A 21,594-nucleotide genomic window follows, 5' to 3' on the forward strand; every position below is an offset into this window, starting at 1 on the left:
AGAGATATTACATGACATACAGGTCAGTGCTTTTTAAGATATTAAAGAGCTCCTTAACAGTGCAGGTCCTTAATAACCATTAAGGATGTGGAACTCCTATTCATCCTACCAGATATGAAATATCTAATCACAGCCAGACACTCCTAATAGTTCTACTTGTCAACCACCTGCATTTTTTAGTATCTACATACCTTTTAATGTGTGTCATGTTTGCCAGAAACAGCTCACCCCCTCATTAGCTAATTCTTTTGCTTAAAAGAATGGGCTTCCATATAATTCTTGTTTTGAACTAAAGCTATTTCTTTTCCCTTCCCTTTTATAAAGGGCTCCACACTTAAGATAGTTCTACCCCCACAAACTTTTAGATCATTGCGTATGAAATGCTAAAAAATAATAGATGACAATCTTTGGGCTGTTTGTTCTATTAAGTGGGTCTACATTAATCACACTCACAATTTTAAATAATGAAACATATAAATGGCAGTAACCAGAAAGATGAAGATGTTTGAAATGTCACACTGGCCATTAATGCTGTGTTTAATGTGAGCATTTGCCTTCAATAGGAAAAAGCCTTTTAAAAAACTGCAGCTGGATGCCAGATTCAGATTTCTGGTATACCAATTAAAACTGAAGATTTCAACATATTGTTTTTTAAATGGTTGCCCTTGTTCATAACTTGCTACTTCTAAAGAGACCAAAACCAATTAGGAATTGAGTTTCTTTAATTCCTGCAACAGTTTTTTAAAAGAACTTAGCACTGTTTTGGTAAAAGAATTGACTTCCACTGTCTTGAACATGGTGCCAAATGAGATCTCATGTTTCTAATACTTACAATACTTCCCCTTAACTTTTACCCCTTCTTCATTTTCAACCAGCTGCTACCTAAGCTGAATTTTAGTCCATCTACTATAAACCTAATGCTGCTTCTATTCCCACATTAACTGAAAAACATCTGCATCAAAGCAATACTTACAGCTACTTTGTAAACAACACGTTCCCATCATTTTCAGGATTGAAGATATCCAGAGAATACATCCAGAAGCAGTCCAGTAAAACGATGAATTTGAACCATTGCAACAGCGAGTCCATAAAGGTGCAGCCGCAATCCAGAGAAAGGAACAGGGGCAGTGTGAGAAAGAAAAAAAGAAAAAGTTACTTACATTTGATCAAAGTAACCCACAGTATTTTCCACCTAGTAGGCAGCACTTCAATCAGAATCACAGAATGGTTTGCAATAGAAGGGAAATTGAGGACCATCTAAATCCCCTCTCACAGACACCTTCCACAAGGTCAGCTTGCCCTAAGCCCCATCAAACCTGACCTTGAACACTTCCAGGGATGGGGCATCCATAGCTTCTCTGTACAGCCAGTTGTAGTGCCTCACCACCCTCACAATAAAGAATTTCTTTCTAATAGCTAATCTGAACCTATATCCTCTGTCAGTTTAAGGCCATTTCCCCTTGTCCTCTCACTTCATCCCATCGTTAAAATTCCCTCTTCAGCTTCCTTGTAGGCCTCCTTAATTTACTTTGTTAGTAACCTTAAATTAGTTTGGATTATACATAAAAAACTTAATTTTATGGTAATATACTACATGAACTCCAGCCAATGATCAATACAGATAGTTATACAATAGCTCTTCCTACTTCAGTTATTCATGTTTTTTGTTTGCCATATGCTACCTGAACCTGTAATGTGTTCATGGTGTTTCTTCTTTTGAAGTGTTCACTAGAATATGCAATCTCATTTTACCACACTACCGCATAGTATCTTCATTTCAGTGTGGAAAAGGTACAAAGATCAAAGTTATCACCACAGCAAATGTCTCCCAGGATTCTGTATTTCTAAGTCACTTTATACATTCAGTGAATGTGTCAATTCACTTCAATTGCAACACTGAGCAGCAGAATGGTGCTGCAACCTTGGGCACAATTGTCATGGTTCAACAGCCAGAAAATGAAGAACAAAGTAGGGAGCACAAGTTAAGTGTCTGTTCAACAACATCTAACTCTGTGCATGACAAGAGTTCTACAATGATTCTCCAACAAATCACTTACAATACCTTAAATACAAAGCTGTATCACAAAGATCCTTAAAGTTTGTCACTAAACATCTTCCCATGCTTCAGTATTTCAAGACATTGATATCAAAAAAATAAGTAAAAAAAACACCCCTTAATAGCAAATTCTAGGCCAGCAGTTAAGATGCTTCTGCATGTTAATATCTAATTTTTAATCAATCCCATTGAATCCATTTTATAAACTTAACACTGTGATGGAAACTGCAGTTCAAAGTGGCACTTAAGACCCCTTCTGCTTTTCTACCTAATGCAATATAAGCTTTCTGTGCCCCCTTCACGTTCTTTCAGCATCCAGACTATAACAGCTCAGCACATCGGGCACACTGCTGCTGTACTCTTCTGAGAGAATAAAAAAGCAAAGCACTGCTGATCAATGCCAGTCCTTCTCTGTGCCTTGCAGAAAGGTGGCACAAGATGCTCTGGGAGGAAGCTCCCTCTGCTTTGGGAGGAAAACAGATGCATATGCAGCAGAACTGGAGCAAGCTGTACAGGCTGGAATACAACTAATACTGCAGATCCCACAGTAGTCAAAGATGTTAATACCAACCACCTTAAGTACTAGATTACTATCAGGTATCACGTTGCACATCACCACTTTCAACTGCGAAACAAGGTAACATCATCAAGCACAAGTTCACCAAGTGCACACAAGTGCACACCCTGGACAAAAATAATACTATTTCAAAACCAACCATCCAGCAAGAACAGCCACATGGGTCTCACCAAAACTCCTGCATTCACCAGTGGCCCGGAACATACATCTAACGTAGCACATACAGCAGAACAAACAAAGCAGGGTCTTTCTTAACACCTCCACAGCCACCAAAAATCTACCTCGCAAGCATTTAGGATGGGGGTATTTTCTCCCTTAACATTTGACCAATTTCTGTTCCACACACATTCTTCTTCTAATTACAAAACCAGCATCCACCGAAGTCCCTGTAGAAAGGACTCCCTCTGTACACTGTTAAAAGGAGGACTCTATCACTTCAAAATTACATCTTGTTAGGCCTAACTGTTGCACAGTATTATCTTCATTGGAAAACAGCCCTAATCATCTAACATATTGCATTCAAAAGAAGCCATTTCATGTCTTTGACTGCTCCTGCTGCTCATACATAACTCTGTTCTAGATCTGTACTCTTCTGAAGAGGCCAGGGCAAGAGCTATACACAGCATCCAAGAGGCAAAACCCAGATCCAAAGTCTGATCATGTGCTCTCTCTTACTTGCTGACCCGTTTACCAATTCCCAACATGTAACTTATTTGACTCCTTCCAAGCACTGAACTGAAGACACTCTGAACTGTACATAAGACCTCACTCCTGAGCTTTAAAAAATGCTCACAGCTTGCCACTGAGCATACAGCAGAGCAGTCCAAGTGTAACACTTCACATTCACCCATGATGCATTCCAGCTATCATTTTATATCAAGTCTTGTAATATTTTCATGTTCTTGCAGTTGTCAGCCATCTCCAATCTAACTTAGCACAAATGAAGGCAAGCCATACAATTAAAATTTGGCCTTAGATGACTTCCAGTGCATCCACTCTGTACTCAATGTTGTTCTAACACACATCTCCCTCAAGCAAAATGTCACAGCCCACATATACCAGCTGCAGAGCTGGTGTTTTTGGATCCATCATCTGAATCAATGAATTAATAGCCAGCAGCAAACTGCTCTAACAATGCAAATGAGTGAAAAGAGAAACAAGGCATCACTGGCTTCCCAAGCAGTTCTAAGGGAGATCACTGATTAAAAAAAAAAAAAAAAAAAAAAAAAAATCCTTTCTTTTGAAATAAGTCTATCATCTTTGTTATTGCCCAGACACTTTTACATTTCCCCTTTATTCTGGGATGACTGTTCAGGAATGATAAATTTAAAGCCATTCTTCAGGTATTACCATCTGGGCCAAAAAAAAGGAGTCTCTGGTCTAAGGTCCAGTGCCTGACAAAAGAGCATACCTTATCCCTCTGATCAAAAGGAGAAATAGTCCAAGGTGAGCTAAAGCCATTTTTTACCTCTATGATGTGCAACCTGGGAGTTCAGCTCACACTCAAGGTAAGTGCAGCTGCTGTGCACTGGTAGCAACCAATAGCCTGTAATATGATGCTATGAAAACTCTTTGAGGATTTATGACATAGCCAAACTAGCAGCAAATATTAATGAAGACAGCTGGAGAGAAAAGAGAAGACCAAACAGAAAAGCAGTGTGACATCGAAGAGTGACTGTCCTTTCCAATCAAAGTTGGCTTTAGTGCTTCTCAATCAAACTTACTCTAAGAGAAAGAAATACTTGTTTTTCCTCTAGTCACCTCCTAGGAAATACCGCTTTTAAAAGTACACAGAAAACCCAAAAATTGTTGAAATCTGACCACAACACAAAGTGGTATTAGAAAGGGCAGATACTCTCTGCATTTGGCATATGATGGCAATGTTCACTGTCATCAACAATGAAAAGAAAAGCTGATCATTTGTCACGCATTTCACACAGCTGGAACCAGGAGCACCCTCTGAACACAGTGGGGTTTTTTTCCTACAATTTGCATTTGCTGTGGTGTCAATTTATTTTGGTAAGGTAACTAGAAATAGGGCAAGTTTTCTTTACACACAATTTACTTTGAAAAGATGTCAGAGCTGCTAAACCACAAGAATTTGCACCTGCTCTAACAATGATTTCAATAATGAAAATAGTATTTTTTGAACTTTTAGCTGAATTCCTGAAAACTCTTTAGCCACAGGATTTCTATGCAATATCCTACCACCATGCTGTGAGCATGACTAGTTTGACAGTCTCTGGTTCTATGCATAAAGACTAGTCTATAAACACTGTTTATTTCTATTTCCTCCACTATCCCTAGCACAGTAACTTTTTATTTTCTTCTTTCTAATACTGCTAGTTCCTTGAAGTCTCCACATCAATACAGAGAAGCCTCCAAAACTTGTAAGAAGGGCCCATCAACATCTTCAAAACCCCTCTAAATTTTCTATGGTTTATCAAACTTTGCATTTTTTTCAACTTGTCAATATGGAGGCAACACATAAAGAAAACAAGCAAGACACCTCCCCATACTGTCCTCCCACATCTCAGATAGCAACTGCACATCTTGCAACTTACAGTTTTTGTTACTGTATTCTTAAAACAGAGGCTTCAGGTAGCAGTATTCAATGTAATAATGCTTCTACAATCCATGAGCACTTGTTAAGATAATATGTGGTACCTCAGCATGGACCTTTTTCTCTGCAAAAACTCTTAAGATAAACACAATCCATATTTAAAAAAAAAATTCAAACAACAAAAGAACAAAGTATGGAAATAACAACATAAAAGAGAAACTCATCAGATCTATTTGCAAAGTTAAACTTCAGCTGAACATCTATGAACACATTTGTCCCTTCACTATTCAAAGTAAAAATATTTGCTGGGTCAGTAACATCTGCTGTAATCTGCATGGCAGAAGTCTAGCGCTGATGGAAAGGAAATGAGCACTTCTGGTCCCTCAAACAGACATCAGCTGCAGCCTTTCTCGGCAAGACAACAACTTGATTTCCAAGTGTGAACTGAGGGTATGGCCTACATTAGAAAACATAAAAAATACTTTCATAAAGGATTAAAAAAAGACAATTCTTTCAATGCATAACCACAATTAAGAAATCAGGATCTCTTTCAGTCTCTAGCAGCAAGCTGAGTAAGTCAGTAAGCAATAATTTCAAACACTGATCCACTGAATGCACTAATTCAACTGTTCCTCAAAATCTCACTAGTGAGTGAGTAGAGGTGAAGAATGAGCTTTAGACATCCCTCTTTTTTTCCCATACCAGACACCATCATCTGGCTTATGAAAAATAGTGCTGAAATATGTGTGATGTCTAAGAGCAAAAGGACTCTGCACTGTAATGACCAAAAAGCGCAGACAGCATAATCTGGCTGTTGAGCTACAGGCAGCATGTCCAGGAAGAAAGCAGAAAACTCCAAAGAAAAACAAACAGGATGTAGAAGGCACACTACTAAACCTTGAGTTGTCTAGTAAAAAGAAATCTGGGAGACTTCAGAGCCAGTGTACAATAAATATGCACAGCAGCTAGAGCCAACACACCCAGTGCGACACTTGTTTGAGCAGCCAAAGTGCAGGAAGGCAGACAGCTACAGGAAAATGAAGCCAGTTAAGTATTTAGAAAAACAAAACTAATTATAGATAAATGAGGGGAGTGACGGGGCAGAGAGGGAGGAAGGCTGTCAAACTATAAAAGCAGGCCTGTAAAGCTAAAACATGCAATATTAAAAAGTTCTACCCATAATGAGTCTACAGAATAATTCAGACTAGCCACACGTTGACAATTTCTTTTGTAATAGTTCAACCACCACTAGAATTAGGTAGGCAATTAATTCCTTGAAAATAAACTTTTTTTGCATTTTAGAGGAAATTCTGAAGTACAAAAATACTATCTTAAAGCTTCTTGAGTGTTTATGCATTTTCCCCTTCATTCTGGCTTTAAAAAAAACCCCTTAGTCTGCCTGCAGAGAGCAGCACACAAACCACCACCACACAGTAACTTGCACCCAACTGAAACGACCAACTTGAAATCACATTTGACAGTGAAGTGACCGATTATCTTCCACTCTATAAAGTCAGGGTCGAAATGAAATGGCAGCTGGGACCTCGTGTCAAGAAGGGAATCAGATCACGCAGCATCAACCACACATCACTCGGTGAGTCAATCACCACCATTAACCTCCCTAACTTCTGCTACTCACTTTGGCTGTCCTTGAATGTTTATTCCAACACAAACACTGAACCAACGGCTGAAAATGAAAGATACAAAAGAAAAAAAAAAATTAAAAAAACCACTCCCAAAAACCAAACCCAACTATGGAGGATCCCTAGATACAAAGCCTCCAAGGGAAAAAAAAAACACTAAACACAAACAACTCCAACAAGAATGAAAACAATCTGTTATTACACTTCACATTTAACATGTCTCATTTCTATTTAGCCTGCAGATATTTCCCAATAGACATGTAAATAAAAGATTTTAAAATAATTAAAGGAAAAAAAAGATTTTATAATAATTTAAAAACTCCCCCAAAAAACCCTACCGACCAATACCAAAATGGCAGCATCTTTCAGACAGTTTTGTCTTACACTATTTTCATCTCCTACAACATCAACTAAACTATCGTTTTGAGACATTTTTAAGGAAATGGAAATTCACACCCAAGGTGAGAGTTCTCACCCAAGGCACCGTAGTTCAGTGCCTCTGCACCGAGACCATTTCAAGAGTCTCACTCAGCACTGGAAACACAGAAGGAAATAAGCGACAAAGCACAGTGAGTATTAAGAAACAAACTAACATGTCATGCTGCAATGTATCATCTAGATCCTTTGTCATACCCTTTTTTCAGTTCCTTCAGGTTCACCCTAGCATTGCATTTTCCTTCAAAATTTGCATATAGATTGATCAGTTAACTGAAAAGATTCAGCAGGTGATGATCAAAAACACAAAATGGAGAAAAAAAAACCAACTCAAAACCAAACTAAATCCAACTGATTCCCACACCAAATGTCTGGGTGAAACAGCAGACACAGCACAGGCATCTCATATAAGCCCAAGCACAAAACTGAGTTTCTCAGGAAGAGTAGATTGCTGCAATCCAACTGGCAGTGTCTCAATCAAGGGACTCCAAAAAAGGCATTTGCAGGTGTGCACTTTGCACTTCCTTTTGTTCACTGCCTGAAATCTCCACAGAAGTGAACTCCCCAGCAGCACATCCCATTCTCCCTCCTCATCAAGCAGCGGTAAGGATGGCAGAAGAAATAGCATTATTACAGTTCTAGCCCAAAGGGTTACTATCAGATCTAGTAAAATTTCTTGAACATGTAGGTGCAGAAATGCTAATGAGAGGTGAATCATTCATGCAAAAATACTCAAGTACATTCAACATAGTCTAAATGAAGTGTGCTCCCCTTAAAGAGAGAAATTACAGTATTTCATCCTAATTCTTCTGTTAATGTGGACAATTCTCATTTGAGAAGTAATTAACTAGGGTGGAGGGCTTTAACCACACATTTCTGTATGGTGGATGCAACTCATTCCAATATGGAAGTCATCTGGTTTTCTGTATATTCATATTCTCCTATACCAGTTTCTAGGCTGAACTCCTCATCCTCTGCCATAGAGAAATTTTCAAAAGTCCAGCTGGTTTTACCAGCAGACATTTTAAGGCACATGGCCCTGTTCCCCCTGTAAGAGCATATTTTAATGATACCAAAACACAGAATTTAGGCATTTTAATTATAATTTTCATGATATGCTGAAATCATATTTTTGTGTTTCAATACTTCTACTACCAGGTTCATCAAACCTTGAGAGAGGTCCGTAGGGATATTACTACATTACTAATACTCAGAGAATTTCCCCTTTTAACTGTTTCCACACTGAGGTCTCTATTTAGACTACAAAGAATTCTAATGAGACCAAAATGATTAAAAAAAGACCCAGGTGTTATTTCAAAGAATTATGCCAAGTCAAGTATTAAAAACCACTCCATGTGTTAAATTTAGATGTTATGAAACACAGCTGGCTGGCTGCATTGTTTTTAATTATCTTTATTTTCAAGCTAGAGAGACACCACAGAAAGATAGCTCCCTTATAATTACTGTGTAAGGAAGATAGTAAGTAAAAGTTAAGACTGTTTCCCTGTGAGATGCAATGGCACTTGACACAAAGAATGGTCCACATCTACAGCAGAATTTACAATCCTGGTTTAATATTAAGACTACTGCAATACAGAGTTGGTAAAACTACCATAAATAGATTGGCATGTAGAAGTCCTAAAGTTTTATTTCATTCACTCTATGTCAAAGATTTAATTTTTAACTTGGTGTTGACTGCACATGTTTTTCAAAAAGGAAGGCAATACACCTGAGAGCAAACAAATTACCAGCAGTCAAACTGCTTTGGATGACAAAATTAAAGACTGTAAGGGGAGTAAAGCTTCAGCTGGATTGCAAACCATCCCAGGGATTAACAGCACCAAAACTGTTGGTTTCTCAACTTCCCAAATCCTTTTGTCTTTGGCTTTAGTGAGGAAGCTGGCTGTGAAGCATGCATTACATGGTCCAACATGTACACCAGCTGAGCAACTATCCTGCATGATTAGCCCTGCCAAATTTTCAAGTGGGAGTTAAATCCTCTCCACACCTTGCTGCCACACCAGAATACTCAGCAGGCAAGATTCATGACCAGAAACACAATACAAAGCAACAGGAAACCCACGATCATTGTTGATGACCGCAGTGACAAAGAACTGAACATACGAAAAAAGAGTCAAGTTTACTTAGGGGGACACTGGATGCCCCGCAGGCAGATCACAAAGCCAGAGACAAGTGAGAATCATTCAGTGACAAGGTTAGAGGCCACCCATTAACACTTCCTTGCAGAAGCAGTGTCTTAATCGCTATCAAAGTCTTCTCCAAATCAACTCACGCATGTGTTTGGACAAACAACACCAGTGACCCTTCATTCCTAACATACTGACATTCAAATAACTTAACTTGGTCTGCATAAAATACTGAACTTCCCAGCTGAAAATTTCAACTGTTCAAGATTTCTGAACACAACAAACCTTAAAAGACCTTCTACAGAGTCCCTCTTATTAAAGACATGATAAGGAACACCACCACCCAGCTCAAAAATTAACTTGCTAAATTTGAAACTGCTGGTAAGGAAAAACTCCCTGCTGAAATTGCCAGCTTTCCTTGCCAAATTTTTATAGGATGGGGGCTCATTACCCCTATCTTCTCCTCCCTTCAAAGCATCTAGTCTTCAGCATTGTTCTGAACTTGTAACGTTTAGCCATTTTTTCTTGAACTGATTGAAAACGAGATTCCTTTTATTCACAATCCTCAACTGTACAAAACCCAACCATGTACTCCGGTTTTTGCCTCATTCTCTTTTAAGATCTTGTTCCTCATTGTTTCAGTCTTTCACACAGAAACTGCAGGTTCTTTCCACTGCTCTGAGAACTTACTGGTTTGCAGATGCCCACAGAATTGCAAATAAGAGCACTGAAGGTCAATGTTTGGCACAGCTGAACAGTAGGAGGTGACTGCGAACCTCAGTACCATTTCGTACTGCAGCAGTTTGCAGTCTATTCTCCTCCAAGTTCTCCCTCAACTAAGTGCTACAAAAATAAAGAACACAGAAGGCAACAGGATGGCTACCCTTTACCCACCATCAAGGGATTACTCAGACCTTGATTTCACACCATCTGGCAAAGCCTCCCAAGAAGAAAAAAATATAATCTTGAATCTCTTGGTTTAATACACCTTTCCTAACTACAATTTAGGCATGTTTGTTCCCAGAAGCAAGGGATGGGGAGAAATAAGAGGATGGATTTCTTGGCATCAATCTACTTCGGAAATTTTCACTGTCCCAAATATGAAAGCGTTAAATTACATTTAAGCCAGCACCTGGAATTATACTACAGTGCATATTGGTAAGATCACACATTCAGAAAAGCCTCTGCTGTCAGAAAGCTTCCAGAGAATTACATTTCTCCAGCAACAGCTTTTAATGACTCAAAACTGCCTTTTTTTTTTTTTTTTTTTTTTTTTTTTTTTTAAATAACAGAAAGTCAGTTAAAACTGGTATCTCAAGATACCACCACAGTCAGGATCTGGCTACAAGACCCTCCGCACTGTGAGATCTCTGCAGCCACCATTAATAAGGGCCTTGGTTTTGCAAATCACTCTAGAGAAGTCCTAATGCTAATATAATATTACCATAAACGTCACAGGCAATTATTCAACAGCCTGTAATAAAAAGCCTTACCTCACCCATTCGGTGATCAAGGAGTAAGTGACAGGAACTGAAACAAAAGCCATTAAACTTTGCCCACTTGTGTTTATCCTCTGATAAGTAACCAGCTCTCACCAAGGGGAGAGTACTACATTCTCAACCACTAGCACTAATTCCTCCAACAGGATACAGTCTTCCGTCTTCCCTATGTCAGCCTCTGGTAGAGGGCAAACAAACAAGTTGTACAACTAGATCAACTACCACGTATCTCTGCTGCCTTGGGCACACTAACACAGCAACTGCCAGCCTACATTAGGATTCAGTATTTGGGTGGGAACAGAAAATCAAGCTCTCTTCTCTCTGCAGCAGTGCTATGTTACCAGTCTACAGCACACACCAAACCAAGGCTGTGTGTACCTCTCTACTGCCCAAGTGGTCAGCTGACGTTGCATCTCTTGCCTCCAGCCCACTTGCATTTCTTTTTCCACTCCAAACACTTCTGTGATCACACGGTATGAAAGGTTCAGGGAGCTCAACTAATAGAAAGAAAAATCATCTTGAGGAAGAAAAACCAGGCAGACCCTGTGAGCTGAGCTCCATGAACTGACTCACTCTTGGGTTAAAGAGGCACCATGGCGGGCAGAGCATCAGAATTGCCTCCTCTCAAGCAGCTGGCCAACATGCCCACCCAGGAGCTGCACCACCAGGGTGAGCTCAGGCTGCCCTCCCTCCTATCAGCTCTGATAACTGCATATCAAACAAGTGAGATTAGCTCACACGCCCTGCTGAAAACTACCGTACTGTAAGGTTAACTTTCCATTACATCAGCAAGCTCATCTAGTCATACCATCATATGAACACTGGAAGCTTTTCTACACTGCATAGAAAAAATATACAATCAGGACAGGATTTTCCAACTGCAGTCCAGTTATATATGGTCCAGGCCATAAAATCACATGGTAAGGTTCTCAAAAACGAACAAATACAAAAGCAGAGGACACTGCACACTACAGCTTCCTGTACACTGTGACAGAATTACACATAAATGAAATCAACACACTGCAACTGGGCAACACTGGAAAAGGTTTAATGTAAGCTTTATGTTAATGTTAACTTGAGTATTCTTGGCAATTCTGACCACCTCACTAGGTCAATTTTCATTTTATTTAAAGTTCAGTATGAATCATTACATGAATTTTTAAATTAATTAATTAATTTAAATGTACAAGGTATAAAAATAGGCAATATTTAATGCATTATTCTTCTAAGAATCTACCTGCCCATAATTCAGTGACAATCACTGGCAGCAGTACCAACCTTCATGCCATCTTACATTTTTCTCAGCATCAGCTCCAATGACCTAAAATGCTTTTTCAGACAAACACCACTCCAGAAATTCAGCCATCAAGGACTTCAGCTGCCTTTCTGAAAGGTTTCTTAGTAATAACATCACTGTATGATAGTGATGTGTATGATAATATAGAATTTCTGCATATTTGAGACTGTTTTGATCAGAATTTGATAAACTACTATTTCATAGCTGAACATTCACCAACAATGTTGAAGAGGACACCTCATATACCTAGTTTGTATTTCTACTTTTCTGGTCATTCTCCTGTCAGGCTTTACCCCACAGCACTGGAAAGAAGCACTACCCTCATATGGGGTATTCTCTGCTTCAAGAGCACACTTCTAAAGACCACCGTGACCATTTTCTCTTTTTCGTCTAACAAAAGAGCAGTCTAAATTAATTCTTATTTTCTTCAGGTCTCACATCTTTTGTGAGTATGATGCAACCTTTCCATTTAAAAAGCTCTATTTTAAAAGTGTCAGACCAAAACCATGCGCTATATCTCAATATTGATCCCCCTAGAGCTACAATGGGTCATGGGAGGAAGCAATCTACCTGACATTTTAATCAATTCTCCCACTGATTTTAAGTCAACACCATAAATATTAAGATATAAAAATAAGAAGTACACAACTATTAATAGCTTTAAGTAATAAGAGTAATAATAGTAAGAGGAAAAAAACCCAAAAAAACCCCAAAAACAAAAAAACCTAAATCAATTAAGAAAAGCTGGAGGTGTTATTTTCAATGTTGACCAAAAAAACCATTCTAAATCTTCTGTGCCACTAAGAAATAATTCCGTTCTATTTTAGTTTAAGTGCTGCTGAACATAACACCCAGAGTGATATTGTTCAGCAATTCTGCTTCCAGAATTATTTTCAAACGCATACTGAACTATCACTGTGTTAAATGACAGAAATGTGGCATGAAAACAGCCACACAAAGAGCCATTTGAAAATAAGATACAGAAGTATTCTGTTCCCCATGAGTGGCTTTGAGAAGGGCTGCCGGGCAGTGACTCTGAGCAGCAGCCCTGCCAGCCCATGCAACCAGCAGCTTCCTGTAAGGCACATCTGAAGCATGGAATAGCACCGATGCACAAAAAGCAGAAGATTGAGTGGTTTATGGGGGAAGAAAGTCCAGGACATACATCAGAACAAGGTTTAGTCAGGCATGTGTTTTACACTGCTCTAACTCCAACTCTGTCAAAAAGAAAGTGGATACATATTGGCTTCTGAAGTGCTTATGAACCTACTGGCTACTTTATGATTTTTAATGTAAAGTAGGGATGCCACGGCTTACAGGAGTTTCACAGCCGTGTCCGCACAATGAAGCCAATACCTGGTTTTACAGGGCTGCTGCACTAAACTAAAGTTATGAAGGTAAATACTGACTTGATTCTTTCCTATTTAAAACCCCCACAGAACAGAAAAGAGCTACCTGATAGCATCACAGAGTTATCAGTATGTAGCCAATAAACCAGAGCTGCAAAAAAAATTTGACTCATCCCTGACATACATGAAACTCACTCTGGCAAGGTGAACAGGAAATCGCTGGTGTCTGTGACCTGAGTTCCTGGCCCTTGCAGTTGAGAAACGCCTTTACCTCGCTTGTGCCACCAATCCCACTTCTTCAGGACATCTATTCCACAAACATCAGTTCAAGACCTTCAAACTCTCCTAGGGAGTAGTTTGTGACCACCTACAGTTTAACACTACCCCAAATTTGAATTAGTAATTTAAACGAGGCTTAACTAAACTACTTAAATGGTGACTAAATGCCATTCTAATTACAGAGCACACATTTGCAATTAACTAGCTCATTTCAGGAGCTGGAGCACCAACTTAGAGAAAACAGAACGTCGCTCATACATAGACATCTCTGGTCTAGACAGGTTAAGTGAATAGTCTGGCAAAAAACTGAAGCTAAAAATGTGTGTCATGCTACAGTCCTCTCTTACACCTTCTCTGAGGCAAACTTTCCTTCACTGACTTTATGTTTAAAATGAGGTTTTGAATTTGTAGCCATTGTATTTTGTAACTATTTGTTGTCTTAACGGGTATTTTAAGGTAGCAATAAAAACACCACCACAGCAGCAATGAGCTACTAGAACTGAAGAAAATAAAGCACACGAAGTATGAGCCTGCCCCACGGAAGAGACTACATACCACTAAGTTGACAGCCAATAAAAGAAAAAAAAAATCTGCTGTGCACATTTAGACATTTTTATGCATGAAAAAAAGCAAAACCACTTGTATTTCAGCTGCCAAAGCAGACAAATCTGACCTTTCATTTCTGCACAAGATAAACAATCAAATTTTTATCCACATAAACACACATGCACTGAGTATGTATGTGAAGCACTGTTTTAACCGTGACCAGTTAGTTACTTGTCCTTATGGGTAAACAGAAGGAAATGCTGTGAGTTATTATCAGTGCATGGATGATATGCACAGTTCTTGTTACATCTGCTTCAGCTTCAAAATGACTTAAGTAACAGCCCCTTTCTTCCACGGCAGCAAACACAGAACAGGTGATGGTCTTGGATTCCAATTCAGGTTTCAACATAGACAAGGTAGTAATTAACCTTTAAAGCAATGGCTTCCTGAAACTCACTTTCCTACGGTAAAAAAAAAAAAAAATTCTATTTATTGGGGGTTTTATTCACGAGTCAGCTTAAAAAAAAAATGCAGTCTTCCAAAGTCAGACTGAATTACTGTTCTTACGTTCACAAATCGACAGCTAAAGACGCTGGTAATCCCACAAACTAAGCAGGTATCAAGTGAAAGATACTAAATACTACACAAAAATACATCTTCCCTTATTTCCTAACATTTCAGCAGGTAAAACTTTACTTTATCTATATAGAATTATTAAAAAATAATATTAGTTTGATATCTCAATGAAAGTTCTAGTCATAAATTAAATTATCATTTAGCACTGAGAAGTTATTGCTACAAAAAAACACCTCACTTCCATGAGAATGTATGGTCTACCTTTTAAGCCCAGATATACAGCAGTGGCCCAACTAACTTTCATGGGAACTAAACCTCCATATTTTACACAAACTGACATTTTTTTGGCCATGATTTTAGTACAGACCATAGGTATTTCTGCACATGGAAGCATTTCTTTCACTGAGCACAACCTGAAGCCACTGTCAGTCAGAGGGAGATTACAATGGCTAGGAAAAAAATTCAGTGAATGGGTAGTTCTGACAGTCCTCTGTTCAGCGATATTACATCTGCAGGAGGCGGCACACACACTGCACGCAGAAGATTCCTGAACGCTGTCTTTTCTTGGAATTACATTTGCACATAACTGGTTCAGCGTGAAGCCAACAACTTCACGCTAAAATAAGTTTAGCTGCTTTTCCTTGTCACCCACTTAAAAAAAAATCTTTGTGCATAATCTCCCCTTTTCCCAGCCACCCTCCTGAAACACTAAGCACCCTCCAATTTATTCTGCAAGACAGCTTCGCTAAACGAGTGGATCCAACAGAAACTGCTCAAAAAGGCGTTTCATATGGACTCCCGGGGCAGCTGCTCGAGAATTGTAATTTCTACTTTCTCCTTTCTACAAACGACTGGCCGAGGCCACCTCGGGCCGGGCCGGCGGGGCAGCGCGGGCGGGCACCCGCGCAGGGGCCAATGAAAGCCAGACCCAAGCGAGATATAGCCCTCCAAAAATGCCCTAGAGAGGAAAGGGGGGGGAAAAAAAGAAAGGGAAAGGAAAAAAAAAAAAAAAGGAAAAAAAAAGAAAAAGGCAGGAGAAGGCAGCAGGCGAGGCGGCTGGCGGGCTCCCGCTGCCACACACGCTCCCACCCGCGCACGGGCGCCCCCTTCCTTCCTTCCCCCTCCTCCCGCGATTCCAGTCCCACCCGCTCCTCTCCCGCATATTTGAAAGGCTGCTTTAATTCCTGCAGCAGCAAATTCCTCCCTCCCAAATTTGGGCGCAAAAGGAGAAAAAGGGGAGGAGGGACCGGGATGGAGGGGGAAGGGGAGAAAAGCGAGGGAGAAGAAATATCTCCGGCATTCTCGCCGCCCGGCTCCCCAAGCCCCGCGCAGGCATTATACAATTTCGGCGAGGCAGGAAGTGACTGGGGGGGCGGGGGGGAGAGGCGGCGGCGAGGAGGGCTGGAACCGCATCTGAGGAGGAGGACGAGGAAGGCGGGGGTCGGCCAAATGGACGGGGGGCCCCGCGGCGGGGCCGCCGGGACGGGAGTCTCGGCGGTGCCCGCTGTGCCCCCCTCCCCCGCCGCCTCTCAGCCCACCCATCGCGGAGACCCCACGGCCGCAGGCTCGCACTGTCACGGCCCCCCCGCCGCGCCTCGGCCCCGGGCTGGAGACTCACCCATGGCGCTGACCGGCGGCGGTGCGGCTGCCGCTGCTGACGCTGGGCTCCGGCTGGCTGCTCGTCCTCCCGCCCTGCCTCCCTCAGCCGCGGCGGCACCGAGCGGGCCGCCCCCTCCTCCCCGAGCGCCTCCCGCCAGCCAACCCGGCGGCGATTCTCCAACGCCCCCTACGCCGATTCCGCCGAGGGGCCGCAGCCCTTCCGCACACAGCGCCTACGCGCGCCCGCGGCCGGACGGACGAACGGACTTAGCGGCTCCGCTCCCGCCGCCGCCTCCGCCTGCTCCTCCTCCTTATCCCTCGCCGCCTCCGCCCAGCTCCTCACACGCTCCCCGCCCGCCTCTCCAAGCACGCAGCCGCTTCCGGCTCAGCCCCTCCGCCCGGCGCGGTCCCCACGTCTCTCGCCCGCCCCTCCCAGCCCGGGGTCGGTCTCGCTGTTATTTCCTCCCGCGCCGCGACGGAGAGCAGAGGGACCGCTCGGAGGCCATTTTGGAAGCGGGCGCACGCTGCGGGAGCGCCAAGGCCGCACGGCGGGCGGGCCCGGCCCTGCCCGGAACAAAGATGGCCGCCGGGCTTGAAGCGCGGGGCGAGGTGGGCTCGCCGTGCGCCGGGGCCGTGCCCGCAGCGGCGCCGCTCCTGCGCGCCCGGCGGGGCCCGAGGCGGGCCGGGGCCCCCGCGCCGTCCGCGGCCGCCTACGCTGGCGGCGTTGGGAGAAGCTGGCCGGAGAACGGCACCGGCATGGGCAGAGAGAGCGAGGCCCTCATCCGCCCTTACCCCCGGGGAGCCTCGGGCTGCGGCGCTCGACTCGCTGCTCTCCCCACATAGCCACCGTTGGGTGCCCGTAATGAATGAGCTTCAGTGAAAAAAAAACCTAACCAAAACACAGCCAAACCATTTGACGGCAGCTGTTGGCAGGCACTGGGTAAAATCATTCTAGGGGGCCGAAGGGATGCTTGGGTGCCCTAGGAATCGCACTGCCAAACGCTGTTGCCTGGGCTGGTTTGGTACGTCCCTGAGACCCTGAACTGGCTTCTCGGAAAAGCTGCTGCCAGCCGACGTAAACGTCCCCATAAGAGTGCCATGGGATAACATGGATTCCAAGAGAGGCAGAAACACGTCTTCTGCCTTTCCTATTCCAACAGAGTGCTCAATGTTGTATTTCCTTTTTCCATTTTGGATTGGTATCTGTCCGAAGGCTCCAAGAGTCTCTTAAAATCTGGGATATTTTATGTCCAAACTGGAATACTGGAGACCTGTATTTATGATGTGTGATTTGAAACTTAGCATACTTTCTTTTGTGTCAGGGATTTTCAAGTATGGTCCTTCCCCGGCCTTTCACATACGTCACAGTGCATTTCTCTAATAGGGAAGGGTGCTTAGCAAAAAGGTAAAAATACATTAATTTACTGTTTATTGTTTCATTTGTTGCTGCCATTGTTAAAAGTGCATCTTAACATCATGCCCTGGTACTGGGAGGATGAAAATAGCAATTTTCAGCAGCAAAATTAAATTTTTCAATAATGCAATATTTCTGTAGGCAGTCACAGCCAGGTGGGCAGGAGCAACAATGAAGACACTGAGTTTGCCTTTGTTTCTCACAGAGTTCATGTCTAATGTGCTTCCCTTTTTTTTTTTTTTTTTTTTTTTTTTTTTTTTTTTTTGTGCATTTGATAAATACTTCTTGTGACGACAAGGAAAGTGCATAATCTTTTCAGAAAGGTATGCAGCCCTTCACGATGTGGTTCAGCAGTGTTTAAGAACTGGAAGTGTTACAATATACTGTGGTTCTTGGGTACCCAAGGGAAAGAGATTTTTATTATCATTGGTCACAGGACTGCCAAATATTATCTCGTAAATTCGTGTCTTTCACAATGGATGAGGTAAGAAATGACCTTTTTTTCATTCTGGTTGGTTTAGGTGGTAATGTCCATGGCAATGAGGTGGAGCTACATTGCTTTTGTGGTTATTTGAATAACAAAGAGAGACATTTTACACCACAGAAGTTGTTCACTGAATGCAAAATATGGTCCCCACAGTTCTCCCATAAACATACGTTGTGGGAAGACAAACAGTACGAATAGTACTTGTTTTCTCTCTTGTAGTAAGGGCTTCACATTGCTTAAAAACATTTATCTTGGTTTTCAGATATGTAATGTTGAGAAAATAGCGTGTAACTGATGGGGATATCTTCAAGTAGGAAATCATGATTTTGGGGAATTCCATTTTAAGTAAAACACTACTTTGTGGATTGATTGGAAAAACAAAAGTGAGCTTGCACCTTTGAAACCTACTGCAAAACTGGCACAGGCTTATTTAATGAGGAAGCAAGGTGCAAGCCAATGGGTTTTATGTGAGGTTAATGTCCCATTTTTCTGGGTTGTGAATAGCAGTGTGGGGGGGTGTTTCTTTTCATACAGCAATTCACAAGCTTCAGAAGATTCTGCAAAATTGTATTCCTTTTGAGAAATAAAGAAAATGCAAATGGATCCCTGAGGTTTGAAAAATACTGTATTCTGTGTACAATATAATAAATCCAAACTTTTTTCATTCCTGTAGTGATCTGCTTCTCCTCTTCAAAAGCAGAGGCTTCATTAAATATGTCATTGAACTTTAAGAAACTGAACTCAACAAGTAAGTTTCAGGATTCTGTAGATTCTATTTATTTGATGCAAATATGGAAGATACAATTTTGTGACTTCTTTTTTGTGAAATTAATAAGAAGTTTTGAAAACTTAAATGTAGGACACTACCTGCCATTACTCAACCCCCGTCTCTGTCCCTCTTGTCTTCAGATACAGAAACAAAAGCCACTCACCTTATTTAGAAAATCTGCTAACTAGGGTTGCCTCCAGGTTGGTTTCCAACCAGCCTAGCCTGTTTCAGTTTCTCCTTGCCAGTGAGACATAGGAAGACTATTTTGTTTTTGTATTTCTTTTAATGCAAGCAGACGTGACTCACTAGGTGAATTTGCACACAGTGTTACCTCCAGCATGAGATCTGGTGGAATTACTGCTACTGCGGTTGTAGTCTGCTGACTTGCTCCTGCATGGCAACTCGAATTCCTCCTGTGTTTGGCACATGGTGCATCTCCAGACTGAATCATACTTGCTCAGTCAGTCCAAAGTATGCACCATCCTTTGGAGCTGCTGTGCAAGTGTGACAGATTTTTGTGCACCAAGCAATGTATTGCCGAAACAACCTGGTTTTTTATACCAACTGGGTGAATTCCTAAATTCCTGCTCATCTCTATAGTCTAGCTCTTGCAAGATAGGAGGCTGAGGATGCTTAGTGGGGAATAATGAGCACAGCATCCTTCTTCAAATCAATCCTTAAATTTCAGATTTGTAATAATGCCTACCAGCATCTTGTCCAATCTCTGACCCCTGCTTGTCATGTTGACCAGAAGTGTCTTTTGTCCTTGTACTGTGTTGCCTCTTGGATACTTGTTGTCCCTTATATTGGATGATCTCTTTGTAAATACTGCCATTTTGCAAGAAATAGGAGTAATACAAATGCTGACAGTAATGTGAGGAATCAGGTGTCACATTGGTGCTGTTCATAGACCCTTTGAGGACATGCCAAGTTGGTTCAGTCATTTGCCTGAATAAATGTTTCTAGAGTGAGGCCTGTATTTATGGCACTTTCCTGTTCTCAGAGGAGGAGGGCTGTCATGAAACAACCCTTGCAAACTCACAAGCAGCACAATAACCAGCTAGAAGGATGGAGCATCTATCCTGTGAGGAAAGGCTGAGAGAACTAGGTTGTTTCAGCCTGGAGAAGAGAAGGCTTCAGGGGGACCTGATTGCAGCCTTCAGTTCTTGAAAGGAGCCTACAAGGAAGAAGATGGACTTCACTGGAGCACATAGTGACGTGACAAGGGGGAATGGCTTCAAACTGAAAGTAGATTTAGAATAGATACATGGAAAAAATTATTTACAGTGCGGGTGGTGAGGTACTGAGACAGGCTGCCCAGGGAAGTTGTGGCTGCCCCAACCCTGGAAGTGTTCAAAGCCAGATTGGATGAGGTTCTGAGCAACCCAGTCTAATGGAAGATGTCCCACTCATGGCAGGCAGTTTAGAACTAGATTATCTTTAAAAGCCTCTTCTAACCCAGGCCATTCAATTATTCTATACTAACTATCACTACTCTGGCATCATGACTGTTGTCTTTGGCTGCCACCTACAAGATTATTCTGCAGATACGCAAATGAAGCAAGATAAAATGTTCACCTCTTGGCCCCCTTTTAAGTTTTGCCATTTGGTTGTTTTTTTTTTTTAAAGTGTTCTGCAGCAATAAGAAAGCCACATTCACCAGCAAGTGAATGCTGTAAAAGTTATGAACACAGGCTTCTATTGAACAATTGCTACAGGAAAAATACAGCATCTCTTGTTTTGTAGTGTGTTTACTGTATCGTCCTGGTATACATCCATTACTTCAATTATCTAAAGAAAGAGGCTTTGATAGATTACAACCCAATGATGTGATCCTTGTGAGAGGCACACACATGCACTTATTGTTTAAGGTAGAAAATGGTTGCTTTGTGCAGCTATAGTGGTGTAGCAGGGAATATAGCTCAGTAGAAGCAGGAAGGCAGCCTAAACCTTAGCCCCACACTCATGCCAACAACGATTACTTCCTTAAGTGAGGTGAGGTACAACTTTCATGGCAGTTTCCTTCATCCATGTGAAACACTCGCATCTTGGGAGACATAGGAGGTTTCCAGTAGTGTCAAACTATTTGAAAAATGCACCATCTAATGCGTTGTTTGTACAAGAGTCACAGATGCAAGCTGGTGAGCTGACAGATTGAAAAATACATTTCCTATGCCAGGGAATCAGAGCCTTGAGCAAAGGATCAGAGCCTTGAGCAAAGGCCCCTCTTGCCCTTCCACCCCTCCGCTTGCAGGCAGTGGCAGCAACTGCTGGTGTGACTAGGAGCAAGGCGATCGTGTGTGCCACGTGTCCTGTAATTCCAGTTCTCCAATTGACTATTTGTTAATAAGTAAACCC

The sequence above is a fragment of the Chamaea fasciata genome, unplaced genomic scaffold (genome assembly GCF_029207755.1).
Source record: "Chamaea fasciata isolate MVZ Bird 193981 ecotype frontalis unplaced genomic scaffold, bChaFas1.0.hap1 SCAF_1, whole genome shotgun sequence".
Classification (NCBI taxonomy): Eukaryota; Metazoa; Chordata; class Aves; order Passeriformes; family Sylviidae; genus Chamaea; species Chamaea fasciata.